The 18,354-nt window shown below is 37.7% G+C and overlaps 1 protein-coding gene across 3 annotated transcripts in view; it reads right to left on the bottom strand.

Annotated features, from left to right (window-relative positions):
- Positions 1-18,354, bottom strand: part of GULP1 (GULP PTB domain containing engulfment adaptor 1) — a 268,642-nt gene that overhangs the window by 174,028 nt on the left and 76,260 nt on the right. For all 3 annotated transcript variants that reach the window (XM_060152473.1, XM_060152472.1, XM_060152474.1), the window contains exon 2: positions 1,373-1,499. The gene's annotated coding sequence lies outside the window, so the exon portion shown is untranslated. The remainder of the gene's footprint in view (positions 1-1,372; positions 1,500-18,354) is intronic.

The following is an 18,354-nucleotide window of genomic DNA, read 5'->3' on the forward strand; positions in this document are numbered from 1 at the left end:
TCCTTAACCTCCCACCACTTCTACCACTGCTTTGTTTTTCATTTACACTACTTTCGCCCTAAAGTTTCATTGATTCCTGTTTGAATTCTTGCAAAGTTTAGAAACATTGCTTCTAGTGTAACCTTGATCAGACTCGATGTCTTTGGGAAAATCACCTCAGTTGATAACCCAGTACCTGCATCTCAATATAACTAGTTACCAATTAATCTTACCTTGAATATGATTAAATTGTTACACTGTCATGGTGTATTATATTCCTTTGTTTGCCACACATGTCTCACCCACTATACTATAAGAGCCTCAAGAATGAGGATTATGTCTTCTTCATCTTTTTTTCTACAGTTCCTACCATAGTGCCTGGCACATAGCAAGTGTTTAAACAGCTATTGATAAAAATAAAACAGAAAAGCCTACAAATTATTCTCCCTCCCTTTGGGTTTGCTCTCTCTTCATTAGTCTAACACACAAATCACTTCCAGATTAAGCTGCTTAGGATAAAACATGGATCATCTTATTCCCCTGCAACTGTTCCTCATCATATAATGATGAAATATAAATGCCATAGTATAGGAATCCAAATCACAAGAACCTATTTGCCACTACTCTGCTATATCTACCACATGCTTCCAATTTCCCGAATATCCCCTGGCTTTCTCAGCTCTGTATCTTTACTCCAATTGGCTGTCCATTTAAATGTTCACCTGCCAAAGTGACTAGGTTTGTTAGGGAAACTCGGTTTTGTTAGGGAAAATTTTTGAATGAAAAAATATAAGTCAACGGGTCTATAACTCATTATCACCTTCTGGAGGTAAATTCAGCAATAAGAATAAAAAGCCTTTAAAATATTATAGCCATTGAGCCAGTGATGCTAATTTTAGTAACATTTAGCATGCAAAATGAGCACTATATATATATATGTATGTATATATAAATATATATATATTAATTTATCCATAAGGATATTCTGAGTAATAAACCCAATCTAAAAATTTTTTTAATCATTTATGTTTATATTAACAGATAACAATGAAAAATATGAAGCATTAATTCATATTCCCAAATAGAACAAAATAGATTTGTTATAAAAATAATAAATTCAACAAAGAATATGTATATTAGCCTAATGTTGTTTAAAGGAAAAAAAACAACAAAACAAAAATCAAATGCTATAGAACAAACAGGTAACAGAAGTTGTTTTTAGAAAACAGACTCATTCACGATTTCAATTTTATTTTGCTTTTATGTATTTTACCATTTCATAAAATAAAACTATCTTTTTAAATCATCAGTACAAAGTAAAAACTTTTTTATAGCTTCAAATCTTTTTTCCAAATGTTATTAAGTATATGAATAAGCAATCACTTATTCTTACCTGGGTAGGTATGTTCAAATATAGTTGAAGGAATATGCAGACACTTGACTTTCAATCATCCAGTTCCCATCTGAACTTGCCCTCAATTACTTTCTCTTTTGTGTATATCAGATGAAATTACACATAACTAAAAATAAAATTAAAATTGGACTCAGTAGAATTAATCAATAATTATATTTATGTGTATTTTAATTTAGTTATTACAATGCATATTCTAAAATTCCAATTACATTTCTTGTGAAAGTTCAAGAAAGTTACCCAGTAACAGGAAAACAATGGTAAAGCATGTTATTTTTTGAAAAGGTAGAGTAACAGATTGTTAGATAAGGGCAAATAGTAGGATTGCTAGATAATGAGTTAAATGTTTTAACTCATGGATATGTTACTATTAAAGAACAGTGATGGTTGGTTGACCATATACCCCCTTTCTCCCTCAGGCTGTACGACAACCAGGCCCAGCTGTCTCCTTCACTTATTAGCTAATTAGACTAACCAAGCGCATACTCTGTCCTGGATTAAGAAGGTGAAACAGAATTTTAGAAAGCACTGATCTATTTTAACTTTCATTGCACTTCAACTGCTATGGAGAAACATTTAGGTAGCTCATCCTTCTATTTATTCTCACGCTATAACTAGAACAGACACAACGGCTAGTTAAGATTCTTACATTTTTATTCCAACACACAAAAGGAAGAAGTCCTTCCAGATGCAACAGCACAAATTATGCCTTCCCTTAATTCCATCATTTCAAATGGACCTCTGAACATAAATTCAAAAGCAGCCAAAAAAATTCATAGTATAGTATTTCTTCTTGCCAAAACAGCAAAAATATGCTTTTTTTTTTTTTGAGGGGGAGGAGGAACACAAGTACAAAAACATATCAAACTCTTTTGTTGTGTCTCCCTCCATAACTCGGATACAGACCATTGGTAAAGCCAGACCTGTGTTTTTTTTTTTTTTACGCGGGCCTCTCACTGTTGTGGCCTCTCCCGTTGCAGAGCACAGGCTCCAGACGCGCAGGCTCAGAGGCCATGGCTCACGGGCCCAGCCGCTCCGCGGCATGCGGGATCCTCCCGGACCGGGGCATGAACCAATGTCCCCTGCATCAGCAGGTGGACTCTCACCAACTGTGCCACCAGGGAAGCCCCAGACCTGTATTCTTGACTTTCTCAAATTATAGACTAAAGACAGATCTTTATTTCTGACTCTTTGTTTGTATCTGACCCATCTGAATACTCTGAAACTATCTTTTTCTAACTTAGCTACAATTTTCTTTAGAAGCCTGTTTATCTATTTGTTCACCATATTCTTTTTCATTTTCTATCGTAACTTTAGAGATAAAGAAAGAAGGAATCTTAGTTTAGGAGGCCCCAGAGGCACATAATTCAAGTAAAAAAAGCTTATTTGGGAGATGCTAAGGGAGTGGGATTATAGGCAGATCATCAACAGCATCTAGCAGAGAAAGCAACGATTGTAAAATCTGAATTAAAATATGAGCAGGAAAAAAAAAATATGAGCAGGGTATATTTTAAGGCCATTTATAGATATTTTATAATGTTAGTGAGAAAAATATTTATCTACCCAATGACGCTGTTATTTATTAAATCATAGGCATGGTATTCTCTTAGCATTGACTCCTAGGGTATATATAAATGCTACAACTCATCTTATCTTTCCTCAAAATGTAAAGGCTGCATTATCACCTACTTCTAGAAATAGATCTGCTCATCCTGGACAGGAAATTTCAAACATGGCACAGCTAAAAGGTAGCCATGAAACTGTACCATGATTTCCAAAGTGATTAACCAGATCATTTTTTCTTTTTTGTCTGCTTGGGGAAGGGGGAGAAAAAGGAGACAAAATTAGTTCTTTAGTGTAATGGTTATTTCCTTATTTATTTTGTGCAAATGTTGGTCTAATGGAATGAAATAAGAAAGAAATCACCCAAGATAACATAAGTAACTTTGTTTAAAAAAAAAAACTGTTTAAAAAAATCCCATTCCAAACAGTATAGCAAAGTAAATATTTTCCTTAAAATGGTTGACTCAACTTATGCCCACAGCATTTATTTCTATCTCAGATTGACTGAAATCCATTCTTACTGTGGAAAACACTTTTCAACCTAGAATATTTTATGCAATGTGACAGCATAAAGAAGAGCACAAAAATACCCACATCAAAAAACAAGAATGAACTTGTGCCTACTTCTATCTTTCTTCTTGCAGGAAAGTGACATATACTCTGAAGTGGATGTATTATTCCACCGTCTGACATGATTAGACTTGGTCATTTAAAGAGCACTTTAAATATTCCTGCAAAAAGTTAGATAAGCTTATGAGCTGCTCTTTTGAACATATTTTTATTTTAAAATATAAAATCGTGATTTCCAATGTGAATGATTCTTAAAATTTTAGTATGAACATAACACACTCAATTTTATACTATTTTGCCACCATTTATTACATATTATGAAATTTGAAGAGGTACATGAAATTAAATGAAGCCAACCATTTCTTTACCAAAACCTTCATTTTTTCCAACAGTATTAGTTTAAGAAAACCATTATGAACATTGCAATATGACTAGACGCCTCTATTTGTTAATGCAACACTTGTATCTTTAAATATTCCACACACAACAAAACCGACCTAAACCAACAAGCCAGGTTTAAAGGTATTTTTACTTGTCTTCTTCCTTAAGAAGATGGAACCTGTGAACCATCAGTTTAGAAGTTGTCCAATGAAGAAATTGGTTGGCAGAGGGAACATCATAAGCAAAGGTATAGTAATAAGAAAGAACATGCCACCTTTAAGGACAGGCAAGTGGTCAGGTATATATGATTTGAAAATAGAATGCTTATGAAACTATTTTATAAGAAATTTTTGCAGTAAGGTAAGGCCATATCAAGAAGCCTCCTGAATGCCACGCTAAAATTTGGATTTTATCCTAAAGATGACATGAGTATGATAAAACAGGGAAGTGGTGCAAGAAAATGTATTTTAGGTCGACCATGTGGTAAATGTGGCTCTGAAGAGACCATGAAAGGGAGAAGGTGAGACAAGTAAATTGTTTCTTAGAAATTTGTATATATTTGTTAAATGGCAATGCAAAATAGAAATAGACTCAAGGCATTCATATTTGTAATATGTAAAGGGGGAATGGTGCTTGGAATTTAATTTAGGTAAGAAGAGAGCAAGACAAGACAACCCTGATCCAGGCCTTTCCTATTCTCAGAGATGTCAGTCTGAACCAAGAATTGACATCATTCCTTTTTTGTTCCATGTGCATTTTAAGTTCTCCACTCTCAGAATGGTGAAGAGAAAAGTGATAGAGGATGAGACATGACAAACTATTTCAGAATTAATATCAATTTTAAATTCACCAATTTGAAAACAAATTAAATCTAGTTCATTCCTCTACATTTGACATGAAACTTTTAGCAGTGCTTTGAAGCTGTCACCAGCAGGAAATTTTCCTAATTAGAAGAAGCAGGAGAACAATTATCAAGTCATTCACTCTTTCTGCTGCAATCAGTGGAAAACCCAAGCAACTTTCTGTGAAACTTTTGGTTATTATATTTTTCAGTATAAATAGGTTAAGGGGAAGTCTTTGTTCTTTTTAACATTAACTCTTCACAAACTCTGACCTCTCAAATATTTAGAGCCTTTTATGTAAAACACAGCATAGGCACTAAGATGGATTCGAAGTAGTGACAACTGGCCCCAGACTAAAAATTTACTTGAGTTAATGAATGATGTATGGCAGAGTGAAATTCATACCAGGGTATAGTAACTTTTTAATGCAATGGGAATTTGGGGAGGAAAATAAATCTGACTAGGGAAAAGAATGGAAATCTCAGCAATGTTTGGAGGAAAGGGGGGGGGGGAAGGAAAAGAAAGAGCAAGAAAGCCAGAGCAAAAACAAGAGCGAGAGCTAAAGGAGAAAGAGCATTTCTCCTTCAATCAGTAATCAAAAGTTCTGGGATTTACTGTTATTGAGTCAATAAGGTCACACACACACACACACACACACACACACACACACACACACACACACACCCCTAATCAATCACTGGGGGTATAGAATCACTGATGGGCTTAGGCCATTCGAGATACCAATAAGGTCAGTTCTCCTTAGCCATATGGCTACTACATATGATGAAAGATGAGTTCCACCAAGGAAAAGCTGGTCTATTATAAACACAGTGGTAGGGAAATTAACAAACAAACATTAACTATACATTACATAAATGTAGAAAGAAATAAATGAGATAATCCACAAACAGTGCCCAGCACATTAAAAAGAAGGACCTAGTAATTCAAGACATTTTTACTTATGATGAATTGTTCAAAAGTTCCACACTTTCATACTATAAATAGAACTGCAATATATATCTTCATACATAAATATCTGTGCTCATCTCAAGTTATTCCTTTATTATGGCTTCCTAGAAGTTAAATTACTAGGTGAAAAAGTACTTGATCTTTTTTTTTTTTTTTTTGCGGTATGCAGGCCTCTCACTATTGTGGCCTCTCCCGTAGCGGAGCACAGGTTCCAGACGCGCAGGCTTAGCGACCATGGCTCACGGGCCCAGCCGCTCCGTGGCATGTGGGATCTTCCCGGACTGGGGCACGAACCTGCGTCCGCTGCATCGGCAGGCGGACCCTCAACCACTGCGCCACCAGGGAAGCGCATACTTGATCTTTGAAGTATTTTCTTACATACCACCATGACGCTTTCTAGAAAGATATACCAAAATAGACTTCCCACCAATGGCAGATGATAATGTTAATTTCAAATCACCCTTTCCAGCAATGATCTTTTTTCTCATATTTTGACAATTTGATTGTCAAAAAATTGTCTCTTTTTCTGAAATGTGTACCTCTTTAACTGCAAGTGAAGTATAACTTTTATGTGTTTAATTTATTAAATAATTTTTATTTTCCTTTTGGTGTGTTTTTTATTTTTATGTTTTAATGAGGTTTTTTGAGACTTTGATTCAAACATTAAATTTCAGGACCTTTGAACATTTTATTCCTTCTGCCTGCCTTCATTGCTCTTCTCTCAGATAACTATATTCATTTCCTCAACTCCTCCACTGAATTAGGAAAGACTGGTTTTTATTTTAGAGTTTCCCTTAACGTCCGTTACATATTTTAAACACAAAATCATGTAAGTTTCTAATCCTTAAATTAAGACCTTAGCTATGAATTGACACAAAGGTTTTAAAGCAACTAAGTCATTATCAAAAGTGTCAAAACTTTTATTTAGTTAATTGTTAAAATTTTGTCTAATATATTTTAGATTTAATTAGGTTTAATTTTTTGAATTAGTCATCATATTTAGTTTATCTCCTACCACTAAGACTACTTCTAAAACACTGCAAATACAAATTTCAGCACCAAGTTATTTAGGAACAGAATTTTTCCTAAGTATTCCCCATTTTTTAGGTACCTTCTCTCCTTCTTTCATTATGTCTCCACTCCTTCCTGCCTTCTTTCTTTCCACTCTTCTTTCTTCCTTCCTTCATCTCAGAAGATGAAAATTATGAATCACTATTCTTTATTATAGTATTTTATTTTATTTTATTTATTTTTTTGGGGGGTGGGGTGGGGTGGGTACGCGGGCCTTCTCACTGCCGTGGCCTCTCCCGTTGCGGAGCACAGGCTCCGGACGTGCAGGCTCAGCGGCCATTGCTCACGGGCCCAGCCGCTCCACGGCATGTGGGATCTTCCCGGACCGGGGCACAAACCCGTGTCCCCTGCGTCGGCAGGCGGACTCTCAACCACTGCGCCACTAGGGAAGCCCTAGTATAGTATTTTAATACATTAAAAACATATTCAGGGGGGCTTCCCTGGTGGTGCAGTGATTGAGAATCTGCCTGCCGATGCAGGGGACATGGGCTCGATCCCTGGTCCGGGAAGATCCCACATGCCACGGAGCAACTAAGCCTGTGCACCACAACTACTGAGTCTGCACGCTAGAGCCCATGAGCCACAGCTACTGAGCCCGTGCGCCTAGAGCCTGTGCTCCGCAACAAGAGAAGCCACCGCAGTGAAAAGCCCTCGCACCACAATGAAGAGAAGCCCCTGCTCGCCGCAACTAGACAAAGCCCGTGCGCAGAAACGAAGACCCAAGGCAGCCGAAAATAAATCAATTAATTAGATAAATTTGAAAAAAAAAACATATTCAGGTAATTAAAGAAAAATTTATAAAAAACCTACACTAAAAGCCACACTTAATTTTTAAAAGACCTTATATTGCTACCAAAAACTGTAAAAATGTGTAAATATATTTCAGTGTGTATGGAAATAGAGCACCTATTCAATACAGGCTCTTATTAAGCATTTTTGTAAATAGCCCCATAATAGAGGCTATTCAAATGCAGGGAATCAAGAAACTGTGGTTGATTCCTCAATGAAAAATTAGACCAGAAAGCACTCATTAACTTGGATTACATAAAAAGTCATTAGTTTAATTTTTCCAGTCCTGTGGAGTTTAATTTTATTCAGGTTAATATCCATGAAATGAGTAATGTATTTAAAGGCAAATTTCAGCGAGGTGTAATAGTGTTCCAATTTCCCACAGTTAAGGAAAGGTGGGGAGAAGAGTTTTACTAATCCTTGTCTCTATTCTAAATTGAGTGCAATATCATCCATAATTGGATATAATTAACTTAAATTATACAAACATTATTTGATAAAATCTTCAATACCTCCTATAGCAATAAAACTCAGCACAAAAAAGGTGTATAAAAGTATCTACTGTTAACCAAATAATTAATTATTATTTTACAGATGAGAAAGTCTCAGAAATGCTATGATCACAGGTTTTCTGTATGATTTGTTATGTTCCAAGGCCTTTCTTCAGCAAACATTTTCAGTATCGAGGTTTTGCAATCATTCTTTATGTTGCTCTATCACAAAATATTAGTATACCAATTTAAACTGCTGCTCTTTTGCTCAATGGGACTTATATATAATGGTGCACATTTCACTCTTAATTTAATTTAATATATACATACACTGTGCTTTGCTGTCACCACCACCTCTCACCAAAACAAAAACAATGACAAAACAAAATACCTTCTCATGATAGCACCCTGGGTTTCCCTTGCAGACCTGTACTTCTTTTCTCCGTCCTGGTAGTTATGTTTGCCTGAGGGTGATTCTAGGTCCAGGACTGGTCAATAAACGCACTATAACCCTAGTCATAATTATTCATTTCAGGAATGGAAAGTTGAACTAAGTTAAAACAAAGAAAATCAAATCAACCCTTTTCGAAAACTATTTAGAAAGAAACAATCCCTATTCACTTGAGTTGACTGACTGGGGGATTGAAAGTCTAGTGGCTATTTTGTCTTCAGGATTCCTGCCCTAAAATGAATCCAACTCAGTGGAAAACAAAGCTATGAGAGTGAGTGCCTGGATTCAGCCATGTCTGAAGCATCACTACAGAACTTTCAATTATGATAACCAATACATATTTTGTTTTGCTTAACAGTTTTAATTGGTTTTCTGTCAAGTACAACCAAATAATCACTCTCAAATATGTTATTTACTAATGTGTAATATACACTTTGTTGAATTTTTATGTGACTTTTGCTAAATTGAGCTCACAGTATAAAATATTAATGGGCCAGAATGATTGATATATTAAAAACAATAAAAATTTTCTACAAAATTGTTATTCAGCAACTCTTTTGGTGTTTTGAAGGTATCTGTTGTTTTTGGAAGCTGAAAAGGGACATGATGTGCCTGCAGTAGATTTTTCAGGATTAGGAGGGCAAAACATATACTTTAAAATGTTTGTGGGCTTCCCTGGTGGCGCAGTGGTTGAGAGTCCGCCTGCCGATGCGGGGGACACGGGTTCGTGCCCCGGTCCGGGAAGATCCCACATGCCGCGGAGCGGCTGGGCCCGTGAGCCATGGCCGCTGGGCCTGCGCGTCCGGAGCCTGTGCTCCGCAACGGGAAAGACCGCAGCAGTGAGAGGCTCGCGTACTGCAAAAAAAAAAAATGTTTGTGTTTTCTTAGGAAATCATACAATATAGCCTTTCATTAAATTTAGGTTGGAGTACGACATTAATCACATCTTCACTTCTGTTGAAGACAGTATAAATGTGATTGGTTTAAGCAATTATAAATAAACAGATTCGGGATAGATGTGAACAACTTAATAAATCTGATATGCAATAAGAAATGTGGAGCTTTACTAATTAAAAAATTACACAAGATGAATAATATCTCTTCCTTCCTGCAGAATTAATATTATGGTTTACGTGAAAGAAAATAAAAAACTGGCAACTGAAGAGAATTATTCCAACCCAACTATACTCTAATAAGGTACTTTCTTATTTCTTTGAAGCTTTTCAGAAAGACACTAGCTAAGTAAATCTTTTGTGCCTTACTAACTGGTCTAGAAGTTCCTTAAGCAACTATCTGCTTTGACACCTATACCTTTTATAGACTTTCACTGTCTGATAAGGATTTGATATCAACTATGTGGTATCTGAATGACCTATATAAAAAAAAAAGACTTGAACTATCAGTGTTTATAGAACTGGAAAAATAAACTTTATTTTATAAAAGACCGAAGGATATATAAGATACCTGGGTCTACAATTTCACAGTTTCATTTTTAAGACTGGGTGTACAAGATATCATAAAGCACCAAAAAGTTCTCCCCAAATATTAGCTATAAAGAAATAAAAGTTTTGCTTACTGAAGTTCATTTTTCTTCATTGTTCCTTTGTTAAGAAAATAAAAATTATGGCCATTTTCCTTTTTTCTTAAATAGGTTTAAGTATACTATCTAAATACGCATTGCTACCCAAAGGCACCTGATTCTTTTCTAGAATCTTCTCTCCATTTTACCCCCTCTTTTTAGACCTAAGCCCCATCTCAAACAGAATTCAACAAACTATAATCACCAAAGAAAGAGGTCATAGATTACAAATATATATTTGAATCATTCTTTCCCCTGACCTCTCAGGATAGAGACTGTGCTATAAAATAAATATATAAAACACTTACAATAAACAAGTATTATATTTACCCAAGCTATAAACATCTTTCTCTTCAGCCTTCTCTGTTACACATTTTCCTCACCAGAAGAGAGACATTTCTATTTTGACTTGACAAAAGACAAAAAATATCTCAAACTCTTTCAGTTATTCTTCAGTTACTCTGTGATAAATGAAGATAGCTTCCTATCTGTGAGCAAAGAAGATTGCAATCATCTCATCTGAGCCTAATCTCCTGAGGCACAAGGTCTCAAAACCCAATGATATAATTTAGCATAGATATAGCAAGCGTTTTCTTGGTTCACAGATTTATGGGAATAGTAAGAGGTGTGGAAACGTCAACATAATTAGGTCAAGTCTAATTTTATTTGACAATTAAATATTTTATAGGTAAGTTAGGTCAAAGTAACCTACAGAGCAGTTGTAACAAGATGCCTATAACACTTATCCTCCCTCTCTCCTGGGGTATTTGCAAAGGAGTTATGTATGAAAGCACTTTCAAAACTGTAAAGGACTATACAAAGAGCAGATCATATTACTAAGCCAAAAAAGATGCATTCCAAACCTAAGTGTCCATAGACAGATGAATGGATAAAGAAGATGTGGCACGTATATACAATGGAATATTACTCAGCCATAAAAAGAAACGAAATTGAGTTATTTGTAGTGAGGTGGATGGACCTAGAGTCTGTCATACAGAGTGAAGTCAGAAAGAGGAAAACAAATACTGTATGATAACACATATATATGGAATCTTAAAAAAAAAAAAAACTTCTGAAGAACCTAGGGGCAGAACAGGAATAAAGACGCAGATGTAGAGGATGTATTTGAGGAAACAGGGAGGGGGAAGGGTAAGCGGGGACGAAGTGAGAGAGTGACATGGATATATATACACTACCAAATGTAAAACCGATAGCTAGTGGGAAGCAGCTGCATAGCACAGGGAGATCAGTTCATTGCTTTGTTACCACCTAGAGAGGTGGTGTAGGGATGGTGGGAGGGAGACAGATGAGGGAGGAAATATGGGGATATATGTATACATATAGCTGATTCACTTTGTTATACAGCAGAAACTAACACACCATTGTAAAGCAATTATACTCCAATAAAGATGTTAAAAAAAAAGCTGTATTCCAGGAACATTATGACTTGTGCTGAAAAGGTCAAATTTACAGTCAAATTTCCCTTTTCTAACAAGTGATATCAGAGTCCACACATGCATGTAAACTTTTGCAAAGACATGTCATTAGAATTCAACACTGAGCCACAGAAAATAGAAAAACATGTAATACCAACTATGCTTAATTTCCAAACTGTGAGTAGTTAAAAGAAGTAGGGCTTCCCTGGTGGTGCAGTGGTTAAGAATCTGCCTGCCAATGCAGGAGACATGGGTTCAAGCCCTGGTCCAGGAAGATCCCACATGCTGCGGAGCAACTAAGCCCGTGTGCCACAACTACTGAGCCTGTGCTCTAGAGCCCATGAGCCACAACTACTGAGTCCACGTGCCACAGCTACTGAAGCCCATGTGCCTAGAGCCCGTGCTCCACAACAAGGGAAGCCACCACAATGAGAAGCTCACACCCCACAAAGAAGAGTAGCCCCCACTCACAGCAAACAGGGAAAAGCCCGCATGCAGCAACAAAGACCCAATGCAGCCAAAATTAATTAATTAATTTTAATAAAACAACTCACTTTATTTTTAAAAAGTAAATGATTAAAGAGCAGTCTTTGAATGTTCTGAATCTATTATTATGAGGAAAGTAATAGTATTAGCCATGGCAGGTCACTCCTCTGGAGCACTCATGACTAGATAAAACTGGGCAAACCAGTCTTCATCTCTTTGCTATGCATGAAAGCATTTAAAATCAAATCAGTACAGTACATTCTTTTAGGCAATGAAGACTTCATTTAATATCGACAAAGATATTACCAAGAGCACATCCTCTTAATGTTTTACTGTAATGACTCAACAGCAAAAGAGGTGAAATTACAGAAACAAAAAACTTCCAATTTCATAGATTCAGGCAAAGAGGAAACAATGAGCGAGGTACCTGTTTAAAAGATTTACCTGTCTCCAAAATATGACTGAAAGCTAGTTCTCTAATTTATGATAATCAGACTATGATGTTATAAAGATGTTCTTTCCTCATGTCCTCTCCAGTTTTATTCATCCAATGAACATTTATTAAATACCTGCTCAGTGCTCTGCACTCGGGATACAGATGAAGAAGTGGAGCTTTGAATGTAGTAGAGGAATCAGACATGTAAGCATATTATAACTTGTTATTATAAAAGCAAAAATAGATGTCATCTTATTAGGAGCTTGCATCTAACTTAATTCTTAATTTCTAAATAGTAATCTATTTAAACTAGGTGAGCCACTGATGATGATTAATCTTTTAGGTTCTTCTAACTTTTCGAAATGTTTTCACTGGTATAAAAACATTTTATTTTCAAAATAACCCTGCCCATATGTAGGGCTGTGTTTCCTTATTTTTCCAAAAAGAAAATCAATACAGTCAATATTGAGAGATGAATTACAAGCATCAGAACCAAGACACCCCAACTCAGCAATTCTACTTTCTATTCACGACTAGAGGATAACACATCTAGTTTGCAAGCTAAAATCCTGTGTACTAATTGTCATTTTATTTCACACATTTTTGGTGAACTCTAAATTTTTATTGATAATACTGGAAAAGAAAATCCCTCACGCATTGTAGCTAAAGCATGCTTTTGTGAGAAAATTATTCTAAGCTATGAATTGCTTATTAGCAATGAAATAATGATGAAATTTATTTTTTGTCTATTAGAACTTGACAAGAAGACCTTTTACAGAAGAAAACAAGACACAGTGTGAAGTCTGAAAGAATATACCAGGTGCTTGTACACAATGAAAATTGCTGCCTAATCAAGGAAACCATACTTTTCAACCTATTTACATCTTGCCAGCTGGATTATAAGTAGAGCAATCACAGGCTTACTGTCTATCTGAATTAGATAAAAACTGCATCACTTTCTTTGTGCTTGGTACATAGTACATGCTCAGTAGATACATGGGAAAGATTTGGGGGAGAAACAGCCAAAAGATTGCTAGAAGAGAGAAAAGTCTTATGAATAGGTTATCAAGTTCCACCTTAACAAAAATCAAAAAAATAAAGAAACTAACAATAATAAAACCACACACACATACACACACACACACACACACACACACACACACACACACACACACAGACAGAGTTAACCAGAAGCAACACATACATTTAAAAGCATTTAGGGCTTCCGAGAAGATGTCGGAAGAGTAAGACGCGGAGATCGCCTTCCTCCCCATAGATACATCAGAAATACATCTACACGTGGAACAACTCCTACAGAACACCTACTGAACGCTGGCAGAAGACCTCAGACCTCCCAAAAGGCAAGAAACTCCCCACGTACCTGGGTAGGGCAAAAGAAAAAAGAATAAACAGAGACAAAAGGATAGGGACGGAACCTGCACCAGTGGGAGGGAGCTGTGAAGGAGGAAAGGTTTCCACACACTAGGAAGCCCCTTCGTGGGCGGAGACTGCGGGTGGCAGGGGCGGGGAGCTTCGGGGCCGCGGAGGAGCGCGCAGCCACAGGGGTGCGGAGGGCAAAGCAGGAAGATTCCCGCACAAAGGATCAAGGCCGACCGGCACTCACCAGCCCGAGAGGCTTGTCTGCTCACCCGCCGGGGCAGGCGGGGCTGCGAGCTGAGGCTCGGGCTTCGGTCTGAGTGCCAGGAGAGGACTGGGGTTGGCGGCGTGAACACAGCTTGCAGGGCGTTAGTGCACCACGGTTAGCCGGGAGGGAGTCCGGTGAAAAGTCTGGACCTGCCGAAGAGGCAAGAGACTTTTTCTTCCCTCTGTTTCCTGGTGCGCGAGGAGAGGGGATTAAGAGCGCTGCTTAAAGGAGCTCCAGAGACGGGCGCGAGCTGCGGCTAAAAGCGCGGACCCCAGATACAGGCATGAGATACTAAGGTTGCTGCTGCCACCACCAAGAAGCCCGTGTGCAAGCACGGGTCACTATCCACACCCCGCTTCCGGGGAGCCTGTGCAGCCCGCCACTGCCAGGGTCCCGGGATCCAGGGACAACTCCCCCAGGAGAATGCACTGCATGCCTCAGGCTGGTGCAACGTCATGCAGGCCTCTGCCTCCGCAGGCTCGCCCCACACTCCGTGCCCCTCCCTCCCCCCGCCTGAGTGAGCCAGAGCCCCCGAATCAGCGGCTCCTTTAACCCCGTCCTGTCTGAGCAAAGAACAGACGCCCTCCGGCAACCTACACGCAGAGGCAGGGCCAAATCCAAAGCTGTGCCCCTGGGAGCTGTGAGAACAAAGAAGAGAAAGGGAAATCTCTCCCAGCAGCCTCAGGAGCAGTGGATTAAACCTCCACAATCAACTTGATGTACCCTGCATCTGTGGAATACATGAATAGACAACGAATCATCCCAAATTAAGGCGGTGGACTTTGAGAGCAAGATTTATGATTTTTTCCCCTTTTCCTCTTTTTGTGACTGTGTATGTATATGCTTCTGTGTGAGATTTTGTCTGTATAGCTTTGCTTCCACCATTTGTCCTAGGGTTCTATCCATCCGTTTTTTGTTTTCTTTTTTTTGTTTTAATTTTTTTTCTTAATAATAATTTTTTATTTCAATAACATTATTTTATTTTACTTTATCTTCTTTCTTTCTTTCTTTCCTTCCTTCCCTCCTTTACACACAAATCATCCCAAATTGAGGAGGTGGACTTTGAGAGCAAGATTTATGGTTTTTTTCCCCTTTTCCTCTTTTTGTGAGTGTGTATGTGTATGCTTCTGTGTGAGATTATGTCTGTAGAGCTTTGCTTCCACCATTTGTCCTAGGGTTCTATCTCTCCATTTCTTTTATTTTTTTTAATTTGTTTTCTCTTAATAATTATTTTTATTTTAATAACTTTATTATATTTTATCTTTATTTTATTTTATTTTATCTTCTTTCTTTCTTTTTTCCCTTCCTTCCCTCCTTCCTTCCTCCCTCCCTCCCTCCTTTCTTTCTTTCTTTCTTTCTACTTCTACTAATTCTTTCTTTCTACTTTTTCTCCCATCTATTCTGAGCCATGTGGATGAAAGGCTCTTGGTGCTGCAGCCAGGAGTCAGTGCTGTGCCTCTGAGGTGGGAGAGCCAACTTCAGGACACTGCCACAAGAGACCTCCCAGCTCCACATAATATCAAATAGCAAAAATCTCCCAGAGACCTCCATCTCAACACCAGCACCCAACTTCACTCAACGACCAGCAAGCTACAGTGCTGGACATCCTATGCCAAATAACTAGCAAGACAGGAACACAACACCACCCATTATCAGAGAGGCTGCGTAAATTCATAATAAGTCCACAGACACTCCAAAACACACCACCAGACGTGGACCTGCCCACCAGAAAGACAAGATCCAGCCTCATCCACCAGAACAAAGGCACTAGTCCCCTCCACCAGGAAGCCTACACAACCCACTAAGCCAACTTTAGCCACTGGGAACAGACACCAAAAACAACGGGAACTATGAACCTGCAGCCTGCAAAAAGGAGACCCCAAACACAGTATGATAAGCAAAATGAGAAGACAGAAAAACACATAGCAGATGAAGGAGCAAGATAAAAACCCACCAGACCTAACAAATGAAGAGGAAATAGGCAGTCTACCTGAAAAAGAATTCAGAATAATGATAGTAAAGATGATCCAAAATCTTCAAAATAGAATAGACAAAATGCAAGAAACATTTAACAAGGACCTAGAAGAACTAAAGATAAAACAAACAACGATGAACAACACAATAAATGAAATTAAAAATACTCTAGATGGGATCAATAGCAGAATAACTGAGGCAGAAGAACGGATAAGTGACCTGGAAGATAAAATAGTGGAAATAACTATTGCAGAGCAGAATAAAGGAAAAAAATGAAAGGAACGGAGGACAGTCTCAGAGACCTCTGGGACAACATTAAACACACCAACATTCGAATTATAGGGGTTCCAGAAGAAAAAGAGAAAAAGAAAGGGACTGAGAAAATATTTGTAGAGATTATAGTTGAAAACTTCCCTAATATGGGAAAGGAAATAGTTAATCAAGTCCAGGAAGCAGAGAGAGTCCCATACAGGATAAATCCAAGGAGAAATATACCAAGACACATATTAATCAAACTGTCAAAGATTAAATACAAAGAAAACATATTAAAAGTAGCAAGGGAAAAACAACAAATAACACATAAGGGAATCCCCATAAGGTTAACAGCTGATCTTTCAGCAGAAACTCTGCAAGCCAGAAGGGACTGGCAGGACATATTTAAAGTGATGAAGGAGAAAAACCTGCAACCAAGATTACTCTACCCAGCAAGGATCTCATTCAGATTTGATGGAGAAATTAAAACCTTTACAGACAAGCAAAAGCTGAGAGAGTTCAGCACCACCAAACCAGCTTTACAACAACTGCTAAAGGAACTTCTCTAGGCAGGAAACACAAGAGAAGGAAAACACCTACAATAACGAACCCAAAACAATTAAGAAAATGGGAATAGGAACATACATATCGATAATTACCTTAAATGTAAATGGACTAAATGCTCCCACCAAAAGACACAGATTGGCTGAATGGATACAAAAACAAGACCCATATATTTGCTGTCTACAAGAGACCCACTTCAGACCTAGAGACACATACAGACTGAAAGTAAGGGGATGGAAAAAGATATTTCATGCAAATGGAAACCAAAAGAAAGCTGGAGTAGCAATTCTCATATCAGACAAAATAGACTTTAAAATAAAGACTATTAGAAGAGACAAAGAAGGACACTAGGGCTTTCCTGGTGGTGCAGTGGTTGAGAGTCCACCTGCCGATGCAGGGGACGCGGGTTCATGCCCCGGTCGTGCCCCAGGAAGATCCCACATGCCGCAGAGCGGCTGGGCTGTGAGCCATGGCCACTGAGCCTGCGCGTCCGGAGCCTGTGCTCCGCAACGGGAGAGGCCACAACAGTGAGAGGCCTGTGTACTGAAAAAAAAAAAAGGACACTACATAATGGATCAAGAAGAAGATATAACAATTGTAAATATTTATGCACCCAACATAGGAGCACCTCAATATATAAGGCAAATACTAACAGCCATAAAAGGGGAAATCGATGGTAACACATTCATAGTAGGGGACTTTAACACCCCACTTTAACCAATGGACAGATCATCCAAAATGAAAATAAATAAGGAAACACAAGCTTTAAATAATACATTAAACAAGATGGACTTAATTGATATTTATAGGACATTCCATCCAAAAACAACAGAATACACATTTTTCTCAAGTGCTCATGGAACATTCTCCAGGATAGATCATATCTTGCATCACAAATCAAGCCTTGGTAAATTTAAGAAAATTGAAATTGTATCAAGTATCTTTTCCGACCACAACACTATGAGACTAGATATCAATTACAGGAAAAGATCTGTAAAAAATACAAACATATGGAGGCTAAACAATACACTACTTAATAACCAAGTGATCACTGAATTAATCAAAGAGGAAATTAAAAAATACCTAGAAACAAATGACAATGGAGACACGACGAACCAAAATCTATGGGATGCAGCAAAAGCAGTTCTAACAGCTAGGTTTATAGCAGTACAATCCTGCCTTAAGAAACAGGGAACATCTCGAATAAAAAACCTAACCTTGCACCTGAAGCAATTAGAGAAAGAAGAACAAAAAAACCCCAAAGTTAGCAGAAGGAAAGAAATCATAAAAATCAGATCAGAAATAAATGAAAAAGAAATGAAGGAAACAATAGCAAAGATCAATAAAACTAAAAGCTGGTTTTTTGAGAAGATAAACAAAATAGATAAACCACTAGCCAGACTCATCAAGAAAAAAGGGAGAAGACACAAATCAATAGAATTAGAAATGAAAAAGGAGAAGTAAC

This window comes from Lagenorhynchus albirostris, chromosome 6 (assembly GCF_949774975.1).
Source record: "Lagenorhynchus albirostris chromosome 6, mLagAlb1.1, whole genome shotgun sequence".
In the NCBI taxonomy this organism is placed as follows: domain Eukaryota; kingdom Metazoa; phylum Chordata; class Mammalia; order Artiodactyla; family Delphinidae; genus Lagenorhynchus; species Lagenorhynchus albirostris.